This window comes from Acanthisitta chloris, unplaced genomic scaffold (genome assembly GCF_000695815.1).
Source record: "Acanthisitta chloris isolate BGI_N310 unplaced genomic scaffold, ASM69581v1 scaffold11820, whole genome shotgun sequence".
Lineage (NCBI taxonomy): Eukaryota > Metazoa > Chordata > Aves > Passeriformes > Acanthisittidae > Acanthisitta > Acanthisitta chloris.
Genome location: NW_008651105.1, coordinates 6,912 through 18,901, shown reverse-complemented (window position 1 = coordinate 18,901; position 11,990 = coordinate 6,912). Strand labels below are relative to the sequence as shown.

Sequence of the window (11,990 nt, the reverse complement as noted above, 5' to 3'; positions counted from 1 at the left end):
GGGAAAGGTTCCTCACTGAGCCTGTTTCAGAGACAGCCTATCACAATAGCAGCATCCCATTTGATCTTGAGTACAGCTTCTTAAATATAACAAAAGTTCATCAAAACTTCAAGGACTCTTTGAAATAAGGAGTAGTGATGAGCACTCTTGATGTAGCCTTGTCATTGCCCTCTCCAGAAAATTCAGAAAATAAAAGCTGACTGATAGCACACTGGTGCCCAACTAAACTCTTGAGAGGCAGCAACCATTCAGCTGACAGTCACTGTATATATTATATCTTGTGTGCTAGGTTTGGATCATGGTGGACATTAATATTATGTGCTTTCATAAAGCTTCCCTCACAGTGTTAGACTACTGAAGATGGGAGCACTTGCACTGAGGCAAAGGCATTGGTCCTAGCACAAGCTGTCCTTCCAGTTTTGGTTAAAATGAATTAGTTTTTTTGAACAAAAGTAGTCATTTGGTGTTCAAGCAGTGGTGCAGTAAGATTGTCTGGTTATGCATTTGGATTGTGATTGTGGGACATTGGTTACAAAGAGAATTTTTTACTGCAGTGGGAGGCATTTGGGGGAATTGAGAAGTGTATGGTAGGATGTGCTGGGAAAAGTCACTACAGCACAAACCAGCTGGTAGCTAAGAATCTTTTTTTTAAAAAGGCAAAGTTTTAACTGTTTCAACTTCACAAGCAGCTATGCTACAAGTTTCTGCAAAAAAAGTGCATTGGGTGTTAATTTGGAAATAAAATATGCCAGACACTTTCACTGGTGCTCAGACCAGACACAAAGGAAATAACTTAAAACTTTTCATTGAGTAGCTTTAATACCATTGATTTGTGTCATTGCAACACAGAGCAGTGGTGGTGAAAAATCTATGAGCTACTTTAAAGAAATATAGGTACAGAAATGAGGAGCAGCCTTCTTTTCTGGCTATACAGCCCATCCCTGGGAGAGCATTGTAGGAGTGTTGTGCCTCTCTTCAACTTGGACTAAGCACTACAGACATGCAGGACCCTCACCATGCACAAGGGTTTTACTGCTGCGAGGGAACGACCATGTCTCTTTCTTTCCTTGTTTTCTACACATACCTCTATCCTTTCAGTCTGCTGTTCCTCAGCACATGGCCATCTGTGTCTGCCATTAGACTGCTAATCCTTTTTCTCTTGGGTTTTTTTTTCCTTTCCTAGGTAGGCTACTGCAGAATTTAATAGAGATCATCACCTTGTATTTGGAATTAGGAATTTCCAGAGTACTTGTAATCATTTCCTTTTTGATTTAGTGTCCTCCCCCGCATTGTTTTATATGACAGAGAAGTTATTTGAAATGTATCAAAAGGTGGTTGTTGATTTGCTCAGAGCAGTTGGTCCTCAATAAACTTTTAGTTAAGAAATCCAGACTGCAGTTGAATACCACTGTAAGTCTTGAGTGAGACTTGATTGGAGGAATTCGGTTGAGGTCCACCTTGCGGGGGAGGGGGGATTAATTTATGGATGAAGTTTGCTAGCTTCATTCTTTTACTCATGTTTATCAAATACTATCAATAGTATCAATCTGAGTCAGCATTAGACTCTTATCACATTGTGTAGACTTGCAGTAACTTCAGTTTTCAATGTATTCTAAATTTTGGTAATTCTGTTCTGAATCCTGATACTTCGGTTATTTGAGCCAAGCCTGCACTCATGTAATAGTCACACAGGAAGTACTAAGACATGAAAATTTGGTGTGTATCAATGGAAGCATTTATTTAGAGTGTTTGCCTCATGCTAACAGCTGGAATATTGTAATCCTTACATCCTACTCTGTAATGGAGCATTGGTTTGCACTTTTTCCTCTATAGCTCATCTTGAAACATAAATATCAGTTGTTTAGAGATGCTTAAGTTGACTTAATGTTCTTGCTGTGTTTTTCTAACACCCTAGTTACCAGTATATTTGAACATCTAAGCATTTATAAAGCATGTAGCACAGCAATGTGTCATGGTTTGTGTTTTATTTCCTTTCTTCCTTTTTTTTCCCTTTTTTTTTTTTTTTCTCCATCCTGGTGGATTGCAGTAAATCTTAAATGGACTTTTCTACACCAGCATCTCTTTTTCCATTCCAGAATCTTCCTTCACTTAGCCAGGATCCAACCATGATTCTCCAGCCTTTCAGCATTGCTCTCAAGGCAGATACTTAAAGTCCTTTGGCTGTCCATTCAGGACTTTGATACAGTCATAGCAGAAGAGTTACTACATGTGGAGTAGGTCCATGTGATTATTATTTACAAATGTTGGCCACAGGAGTTGTTTTTGAAGAAATATTAAGAAAATAGAACATTACTGAATTCTTTTCTTTACAGAAAATTACTCTGAAAGGTAACTGGGCATTGTGTAGGGTATTTTGCTGGAGGTGGTAGGTATTTATGTTTGGTTTTTTTAATCCCAGAACATAGTTTTGAGTTTATATTACAATTTACACCTTTTCTCTCCTGCCCCATTCCCAAAATCCACCATCAATCTGCAGTCCATGAATTTAAGTTGCAGATCTTTTCTTTGTCATTTAACTTCAAGTGCTTATTTTATTCCTATTAAATTATTAATAGGGATAACATGGCCCATAGGCTAACCTGAATACATCTCAGACTTCATGGAAAATATAGAAGGTCATATTCATCATGACTAATACTCTGTTCTGTCCTTAATACTCTTATTCTGTCCTTGTAGATACATTTTTGTATACTTTGCTGGTTTGAGCATGTATGTCCTGTGATAGAGCTGAACACTCATCACTATTTGCCACCATGAGTTTTCACACAAAAAATCTGACTACACAGTGAAATCAAGATATAGTTGCAGAATGGTTAATCAATGCTTATAAATAGTAACAGGAGAGCTAAGAGGTTACTTGGTATCTTTCATCCAAGAAATGTTGTGTGAACATTAACTGATGAATTCACAGAATGCCCTGAGCTATGCAAGTTATTTTCATAGTATCATAGTATGTTAAGGGATTGAAATGGATCTTAGAGATAATATACTCTCAAACTTCCTGCCTTAAGCAGAGACACCTCCCACTAGACCAGGTTGCTCACTGCTAGGGTTGGGACATCCACAACTTCCCTGGGCAGCCTGTTCCAGTGTCTCACCATCCTCACAGTAAAAAACATCTTCCTAGTATCTAATGTAAATTTGCCCTCTTTCAATTTATACCCATTACTCCTTGTCGTATCACTACAGTTCCTAACAAAGAGTTCCTCTCCAGCTTCCCTGTAGGCCCCTCCAGATACTGGAAGGTTGCGATGAGGTCCCCACGCAACGTTCTGTTCTCCAGGCTGAACAACCCCAACTCTCTCAGCCTGTCTTCGTAGGGGAGGTGCTCCAGTTCTCTTTATCAGCTTCATTTTATGTCAGACATACCCAGGGAACTTAACTGGCTTGTGTGAGATCTATGATATGAAATAAAACGTGTTGTTTTAATCAGTGGCAAGCACTGTGGTTTGTACTGCAGAAAAGCATGGGAGAATGTATGTGTCGTGGTTTAACCCCAGCCAGCAGCCAAGAACCATGCAGCAGGCCCTCCTCTGTTTCATATGTAATAGTAGGGTTCAGGATATTCTATTGGAAAGGTGATTTAAATAATCTTCTGATAATTTCTCCAAACTACATATAGTCCAGTTGGGACAACTAATAGTCTACATGCACCTCCACAGAAATGAAAACATTCTTCAGGTTTCAATATTTGTAATATAGTAAGCAAGTGAGTACTAGTCCACCAGGAATTTAAGTGACAATGCAAGTTTTGATTCTCAAACTGCAAACAAATTTGAATGATGTAATTTATAAGAGCCAGCTCAAAGCATTGTCAGTTTGACATTCAGGCACTGTGCAGCAAGAGTTTAATTCACCAAACACCAAAGGGCCAGGAGGCAGACCCAGCAGGAAAATAAATCCAAGAGCTTCAGCATTGCATGCAACTTGAACCTGACCATATCAGTGTTTCATGAGACCGAGATGGAGAGATGCTCTGATCTTCATCCTGAAGCTGAGGCGCATTAGCTTGGCATTTATTCACTCTAATCTCCCACTGTAGTCAGTGGCCAGCTTTGGATCTTTTTCCGTAAGAAAATTTTCCTGTACACATCATAGGCCAGCACCTTAACTATTAAATCCTGCTGCCAGCTATTTTACTGTATGTGTTTTATAATGTGTTGGAATTTCATTAATGTGTAAAGTACAGAGTGCTTACACAGAATTGTATCTGTGTCAGTGATCTAGAACGTAATATGTTCTAGTTCACACTTCATTGTGAAAGAATTGTCAAAGGTGTGTTGCTCTTGTCTCCTGCAGTGATCAGCAAAGGTAATGAGCTTCATTAAACAGTCTTTTGCTAGTGACTTCTGGCAGAAGAGAATGGGCATGTTGTCTCACAATATCCTCAGTAAGTTTATTCATATGGATATCCTCTTATAAAGAATTTATTACAGATATATTTTTTTAGAAATCCATCCTACACTTTTTTTAAAAAAAAGCTATTGAATGCAGATTGCCATAAACAACATAGTTTGAATGCTCTAGGGAGAGATGTTGTTGTCATGGGTACAAAAATATGTACTGAGCATTAAATGCAGCTAGGTCTCTGGGCCAAGCTTGGTTTTAGTAACATGGTCTGTAACATGAACAGCATTTCATTGCATTTAATGAATCTCTCTTTGTTAGTAAGATCTTGTATATATTTATGTCACTACAGGTTTATCAACCAAGGTTAATGATTTGGGTAAACCAGAAAATCTTTCCAGCCAGCCGAGGGGATGGGGGATTTCCAAAGGTAAAGTTACTTATGTAATTTCTTTCATCTAATAAACAGTTTACTAAGATGAAAGGTTTCTGGGAAAAAAAATAAATTGAAAGTTCAATGGACTTTATTTTATGACTGCTTCAAGAAACTAGCCAGCTCATGATTTCATCACCAATCTCATGGTATTGTTTTTCTTAAATCCTTGGCTCCTTGAACCAGGCAGTTAACTGAAGATTTCAGCTTTCATTTTAAAATTATGTTTTTAGCCTTCAGGCTTGCAGAAAACATGGACTCTTGCTGGCTAGACACCAGAGGGAAAACATACTCATTTTCAAGAGCTCATATTTCTTAAGCCTGTCTCATGATTTTACAAGCTTGACATCTGAATTTTGAATGCTTAATTTTGGCAATTCTCTCTTAGCAATGCAGATGAAAAAATCAGTGACTATGCAGGAGGAGGAACTAGGTGGTGGTGTTTATCTTTTGTTAAGTTTTTTGCTTGTGCTTTACCTGGCTTGAGTAATGAGCATACAAAGCACAGCAGTTTTCACCTGAGTTTGGCAAGAAGTACCCCAGCATCAAGGCAGAAGATGTGGCTTGTCAGACAGGATTAGTAAGATTTTATTCTGTTACTGTTGCTGGTTTCATAAATGTGAAACTGGATATGAAATTTGAATAGCAGAACATAACAGTTGCTCAGAACCACAAAATGTATGTGTTTTATTTTCATATTCCCTTTCATTACTTACTCAAAAAGGGGGGGAGGAAAGAAAGAATAAAAGGCAAGTAGGTAAGTAAAGAAGAGAGCACATGGAAAATTGTTTTCATTAAGTTTCAATTATTAGCTAGACTCCTAGACTCCAGCTCCCTGTTAACAAAACTCTGCTATTATTCCACTTGGATAACTCCATGCTTTCCACACTTTTTCTCTGTAAAGGAACTTCTAAAATTTATAGCTGGACTGTTGCAGTCTGCTATTTGCAGGCTCATGTGCCAGCATGACAATCTTTAAATTAACATATATTGCAGTACTGACATTCTTGGCATTCACAGTATTCCAAAATTTCAGCTGAATAGGCTGATAGCAATGCCAGAATGTGATGAATGTGCTATATATGGTCATACTTATATTAAGTGAATTTGCTAATTTTATGATCAGCTGTGTGTTAACTGGATGATCTTTTTCCAATATTTTAAGGTAACAGCTTTTATTAAGTTGTCATTCATCTTTAAACAAAGTTGCTCCTGAAACACAGGAGTGAAGCTGTGAACTGTATGCAGCATAGTTAATAACAGTGCTGCATGATATCAGATTTATGAATAGCTGTGGGTTTATGCTGTACATAGCTGAAAAAAATTTATCAAAAGGGCTAACAGTTTCTCCAGTAGTCAAAATATAGTATAATTTTTTTCCCTTTTAAGTTATTTGATTTTTGCTTTTAAAATACAACTTGTTTTTTTCTAGCCTTTATATAATTCTTCAAAAGTTATTTGGCATATGCTTACAGTGACCAGTTTTTAGAACTAGCTTTGAATTTTATTTCACAATTGACCTTCAAAAGCAATTTGAATATTAGCTGCACACAATCCAGCTTTCAGCAGTGCATTAGCTTTAACAGAAACTGTGTGTCTTTGGAATCTAAGTTTTTTATCTGTCCTATAAAATTAATTATGATAAACTGCTGAAGAAAGCTGCGAAAGTTTTGAGTCCTCCAGCTAGCAGTTTTACCTACTTAATGCTAAACAGTTTCAACTACTGATAGAATAAAGTAAAATTAATGGATTTTAAAAAAACTATTGAGATAAAAGTAATTTTTAAGTTTTATTTTTATGCAACCAACAAATATAAAAGGATACAGTTCATACAGACAATTTATTTACAGACCCAGAAGGGTCATATGGGACTTTTTGTCTCATGATTGTATGGCAGAATTTCAGGACTGAGATTGTTTTCACAGCTGAGAAGGAACTGCCCTACAATGCTTTTGGAAATTTGCCCAGACCTTTGGTGTGTGTGGTGTGCGTGTTTGCATGTGTTAAGTTTCTAGTTCTCATATTGTGTAACGATACATAAGTAGAAAATATAGTGGAGTAAAAAAAAAGTGAAAATATTATCATGAGGATAGAATTTAGAATTCTAGAGTCCTGTGAGGAAACATGTTTGTGCAATCACTAAAATTTAAATGTTATTTTCTCCTTTTGAAATTCTTGCAAAATCCCTGGTTTGGCTCTAGCAAAGGTATGTTTCTACTTCTACTTCTTCCCCTGGCTTTCAGAGCCCTTCTGCTTATCTACTGACCAAAGTCCGCTCTTTATCTCCATTTCTTAATGTCCCAAAGGTGACCTGTTCCTGCCCTGAGGGAACAGGTTGTCTCTAGGAAAGGATTTTTCTCTGCTTCCAGCCTGAAAATTGCTCCTGACTGTGTGCAGTGCAGAACCATGGAGGGAGTTAATCTACCTAAAAGAAGAATTTATCCTGTAAACTGTGATAAAGACCATGGGAGAGCCATGGGGTGGCTTTTTTCCCAGCACAAGTAAATGTTGAAAGTAGGGATATCCCTGTGAAAATTCTGACTGAAGAGCCAGGAAAGGAAAATTGCTGAAAATTGCACTTTATTGGTAGTTGTGAAACTGTGTATTTAATTCCTAATTTAGAAATGTATAACTCTCACATCAAAAAAATTGCACTTGGAGAAGATAACTTCAGTTTCTTAAACACAGAGAGGCATTCTGCATATGTGACAAACATGTCCTAAGCAATATGAGCAATAAAACACTTCTACAATTCTCATATCTTAAGCCCAAATCCAGCAGATTTTATTTTCCCATAGCTTAAAATACATTACTAGCTGAACAAATTCTTTTTGTTTCAGATGCCATAGTAACATAGCATCAGCAAACTGCTTTAAGCTTTAGTCTTCATCCTGAGGCTTAAACTGAAACATGTATTTAAACATTTTGCTGAATAGGTACCATTAATTGTTAAGTATGGTAAACAAAAATCTATCTGAACCAGCTGACTTACATGGCACAGCATCTCCTTATTTGTCAAGAGCAAGAAACACACTGCAGTCTCTTTAGTGTGCTCTGTTCAATGAAGTAATGTATGAACATCACTTATTAGTGTATGTTAATTGCTTAAGCAGTAAGGTTTTTAAAAGATGAGAGGTCTAACTTGTAAAAACTACTTTTAATAATAAGATGATCTTTCAGATATAAGATGCACTTTTATGTTGGAGGCCAAGTGGACCCATAAAATGGAGCCCGTCGTTTAATAAAGACAAGCAAACAAACAAATTTATTGGTAGTTAATACCATTAACATTTGTAGTTTTGCTACTCTAGTTGGTACTGAGTTGTATTTTCAAAGGGTCTTGGTGCCTGCCATCTCTTGAATTTTCCCTATAAATTTTGTATTCATGGCACTGAGACACTGTATCTGCCTTCACATGTGCAAAACAGGTCATTGCTCATTTCAGCCGCAGTTGTATACCAGAACTACTGGACACAGCACCTTCAGGCGTAGGTTTAGACCTAAGTTATCCCTGCTGTTATGACAGGCACAGAAATTACTTGGTTGGGCAGAAGTGATAAAAATAATTTTGAAGAATAGTGTAAAGATGAGCTGCAGAAGGGGTTGTCAGTCCGTGGCTTCTTTCCTTGTAACCTTTCTTGAATGGCTGGGGTCTCTCCACCTGCAACAGATGTCCAGATTCCTCAGTTGCTGGCTCAGTTGTTGCATTTTGGCTGCTAGGACACACTCAGTCATCCTCAAGTGAAGAGTTTTTCTCAGATGATGCAAGACTTGCCTGTTTTTCAAACAATCCTTTGCTCTCTGTGGCATTAGTATTTATAGGTGATTCAGTCATGTTTAGTAGATGTTTACTTCTGAACTAAAGCTAGGGAATTCTGGGAACCTTAGGATAGGAAAAGGGAGGACCCCACCAAACAGACTTCTATGAAGCACAGCTAATAGTACTTTTTCCTTTCCACAGGGAAGTCTCCCCGTCTCGAAGGAAATAAATTGCAAGAAGAAAAGTGAGGCAGAAGAGACATGCTTGGTTCCAGTAAATGGCTATGGACACCATTTCACCAAAATCAATTACCTCTACTCTTTTTAGACATAATTTCTCCATTCATATTACATATGGTGTATGGGTTTGATGAGGTCATGGTGTCATATATTGGGAATTGTTTCTGTGTAAATCATCAAGTGTAAGAAGAAACTATGGGACTCTGAGCCTTGCTTTAGAGAATAACAGTGGACAAATGTGTACCATAAAAAATAGTTTTTAACATTCTAACTCAAGCGAAAGCTCTCAGAATTTCACACTGTGAATCCATGTTTACAAACATTACAGGTGGGCCCTCAGGCCTGGTTCTACCACAGCAATGTCTTCCACTACTCAAACTCCACAGCTCACATGCAACCGGTAAACTGCTCTCTTCATTTCCACCAACCTGAACTGCTTCTTGCAGAGGCTGAGAGTCCCCCTTTTTTTCATTTAGATGTAACAAGCCTAGTAGTTTATTTTCATCGATTGTCTGTATATCTCTATATTTTATCCATGTACTCTTTTGATGTATAGAAGTAGTATGAAACTCATGGTTTCCTTGTGGTAAGTGATTGTGATGCTGCCACGGGATTTGAGACACTGATGAATGGTGCTATTTTGGACTTTAAATATGCTCCTTGGCAAGGTAGCTCTGATGGAGTTATTTTTTATTTCCATGTTTTGAGAAGGTGTTGGTACTTTGTTTTTCTGAATGTTGTTCTTTAGACTGGACTGACTTGTTTACTTGTGTCTTCAGTGTGGCTTTCTTATTCAGTGCTGTAGGTGAGTAACTATTATAGTGTACAAGTGAGGAACTGATTCCCTATCAGTGTCCACTAACAAACATGCAGTTATAGTGGGAGCAATCACAAAACTGTAATTTACGTAAAATCTCCTTTCTGACTCCTGTCCACCTTATGGAGAAAGATAAGCAATAATTTTCCACCAACTTCTCAAAATCTCTTGGGTTTTGTCTTTTTTCTTACAAGCCTTTTTAAAAGAAGGGACAAGTTTTAATGTCCTCTTCAAATCCATAAAATAGGGGATATAGTAAGAAAAACACAGCAAATTTCTGGGAGGAGAAGTCCAAAAGGGGAAAGAGCACATTTCCACAGTACTGTCAACATGTGGATTTTACATTTTTGTTCTTGCTCCCAGACTACTATCAATACAAAACAACACAAACCACAAAACTAAGCAGTATCATCTACTCATGGAGTGTTGTTGTGTTAGACACAGTCTGAAAGCCCACCTTAATTTTTTATATAATTCTGTCTTTTAGCTCTTCCTTTTACAGGGCAGGCCTTGTTCTGAACTGTCTTAGCTTCTGACTGTTAAATACCAATGCATGCACTGCACTTCCTAGATTTCTTTCCTTTCCCCACCTTCTGTATCCCTTTCCTTGTACATTTTCTTTTCCAATAGATTAGATATGTCTGCTGTGCTGTATATAGAGCAAGAAGTAATATTCGGCAGTTGTGGCATTTATGTATAGTTGCAGTTGTGTACTGCTGAAAACGCAGGCTTTTGTAACAATGTGATCTTTAATAATGCACTACAAGTACCCAATGTATTTTAGCTATTTTAGTAGGATTTGTTCAATAAATATGCAAGCTGTAAGGGTAGCTGCGATGTCTCTGTTTCTTTATTACAATAAAGGGAGGCCTCCTTTTCTGATTGTTTGCACCTGTTATTTACATGACTTCTGAGGTTTGTTTTAGGAATATCTGGTGCAATAAAAGGCAATTCCTTTTGTTGCCTACTAAACAATAGCTATTAAGATAACCTAAATGTCAGACCTGGATCTGGGAAATGATAGCTTGCTGGACAATAGGAGTCATATATTTCACTTAAAAGACTGCTGAGCAGCTGGGTCAGATGTGACACTTGATGCCATTTTTAGTAGTCCCAGGAGAACACTGTGGGGCTGTGTATGGCAAATACAATATGATTCATTTTCCATCTCTGATAAACTGAATTAGAAGGTCATTTTCCTAGTGTGTGTAATACAGTTTAAAAGAATGTTGATACAGTCCTCTCTTAAAAATACTTGTATTGGTAGCACCCACATTTCTAAGTTCTAGGACATATATTAGTTTCATTATAGCATCAAAAACAGATACAGTGGCATTTTTATAAAAACACAAGCAGTGGTCTACCAGTTAATACCAGGTCTGCCCCTGAAGTATTCCAGTCATGAGACCAAACAAGTGCACTTCCATATGCTCTTACTGTCTGTCCCACCATGTGAATTTACACAGGGATTGAGTTTGGTTCAATGGCTTTGGCTGTATCACAGAAAACTGACCATGCACATACAGCACCATATCCAAATGGCCACTGATCTCACTGCAGAAAATATAACAGACAGCAGTGTGCTTGGGCTAGAGGTAACTCTTTGATTAGAAAGCAGTTTTGTCTATCAGTTGTATATGTGTATTCCTACAGACAAAAGTGTCTGGCAAGTCAGTATTTGTCCCTCAGCAAATCAAGCAAGAAAAAATCCAAATATGAATTCTGTACAATAGAAATACTAATAACAATCATAAGAACAACAACAATAACAGATACTTGGTTTTCATAAAGCATCTTCAGTTATGCAGATAAAATCACTAATTAGGAACTCACTATTGTTACCACTGAGCATCACATCTTAAATGAAAAGTAGGGCAGAACAGCATGTGTTGTCAGTTCAGTTCCAATTCCAGCTGCATTGTTAATTACCAAATGAAGAAAATATTAATCCTTACACCTGAGAGTTTGTGCCACCATCAGCATCCTGAGGGTGTGTATTAAGAAAACTGATTCGTATTAAGAATTGTATTCAGTGGAAGTTAGCTAAACTCTCTTTGCATGTATATAAAACACATGGAAAACAATTGTAACAATTTTAGATCTTTAATACCAGACTCCAATTAAATTTCCACTATTAAATCTGTACCAGCATATTACAAAATAAAACCCAAAAAAACGCAAAACCAACCAAAAACAAAACCAAAAAAGCTTATTCCAGATGATAAGTTCAGACTCAAAAAACAAATTTAAATTTGCTTTAAATAGAATGAAATGAGCCCAGATCTGTCTCAACAGCATCATATTCCTGTGAATAAAAAAGCAAATGTGACACTGGAATAATCTGGAGTATAACCAGCAAGACATGTGAGGTAA

At 37.2% G+C, this 11,990-nt stretch overlaps 1 long non-coding RNA gene across 1 annotated transcript in view; it reads left to right on the top strand.

Annotated features, from left to right (window-relative positions):
• Positions 1 to 10,447, top strand: part of LOC103799423 — a 19,208-nt gene extending 8,761 nt beyond the window's left edge. The window contains exons 2-3 of the long non-coding RNA XR_624735.1: positions 4,721 to 4,798; positions 8,763 to 10,447. This is a non-coding gene — a long non-coding RNA (uncharacterized LOC103799423). The remainder of the gene's footprint in view (positions 1 to 4,720; positions 4,799 to 8,762) is intronic.
• The last annotated feature ends 1,543 nt before the right edge of the window (positions 10,448 to 11,990 follow it).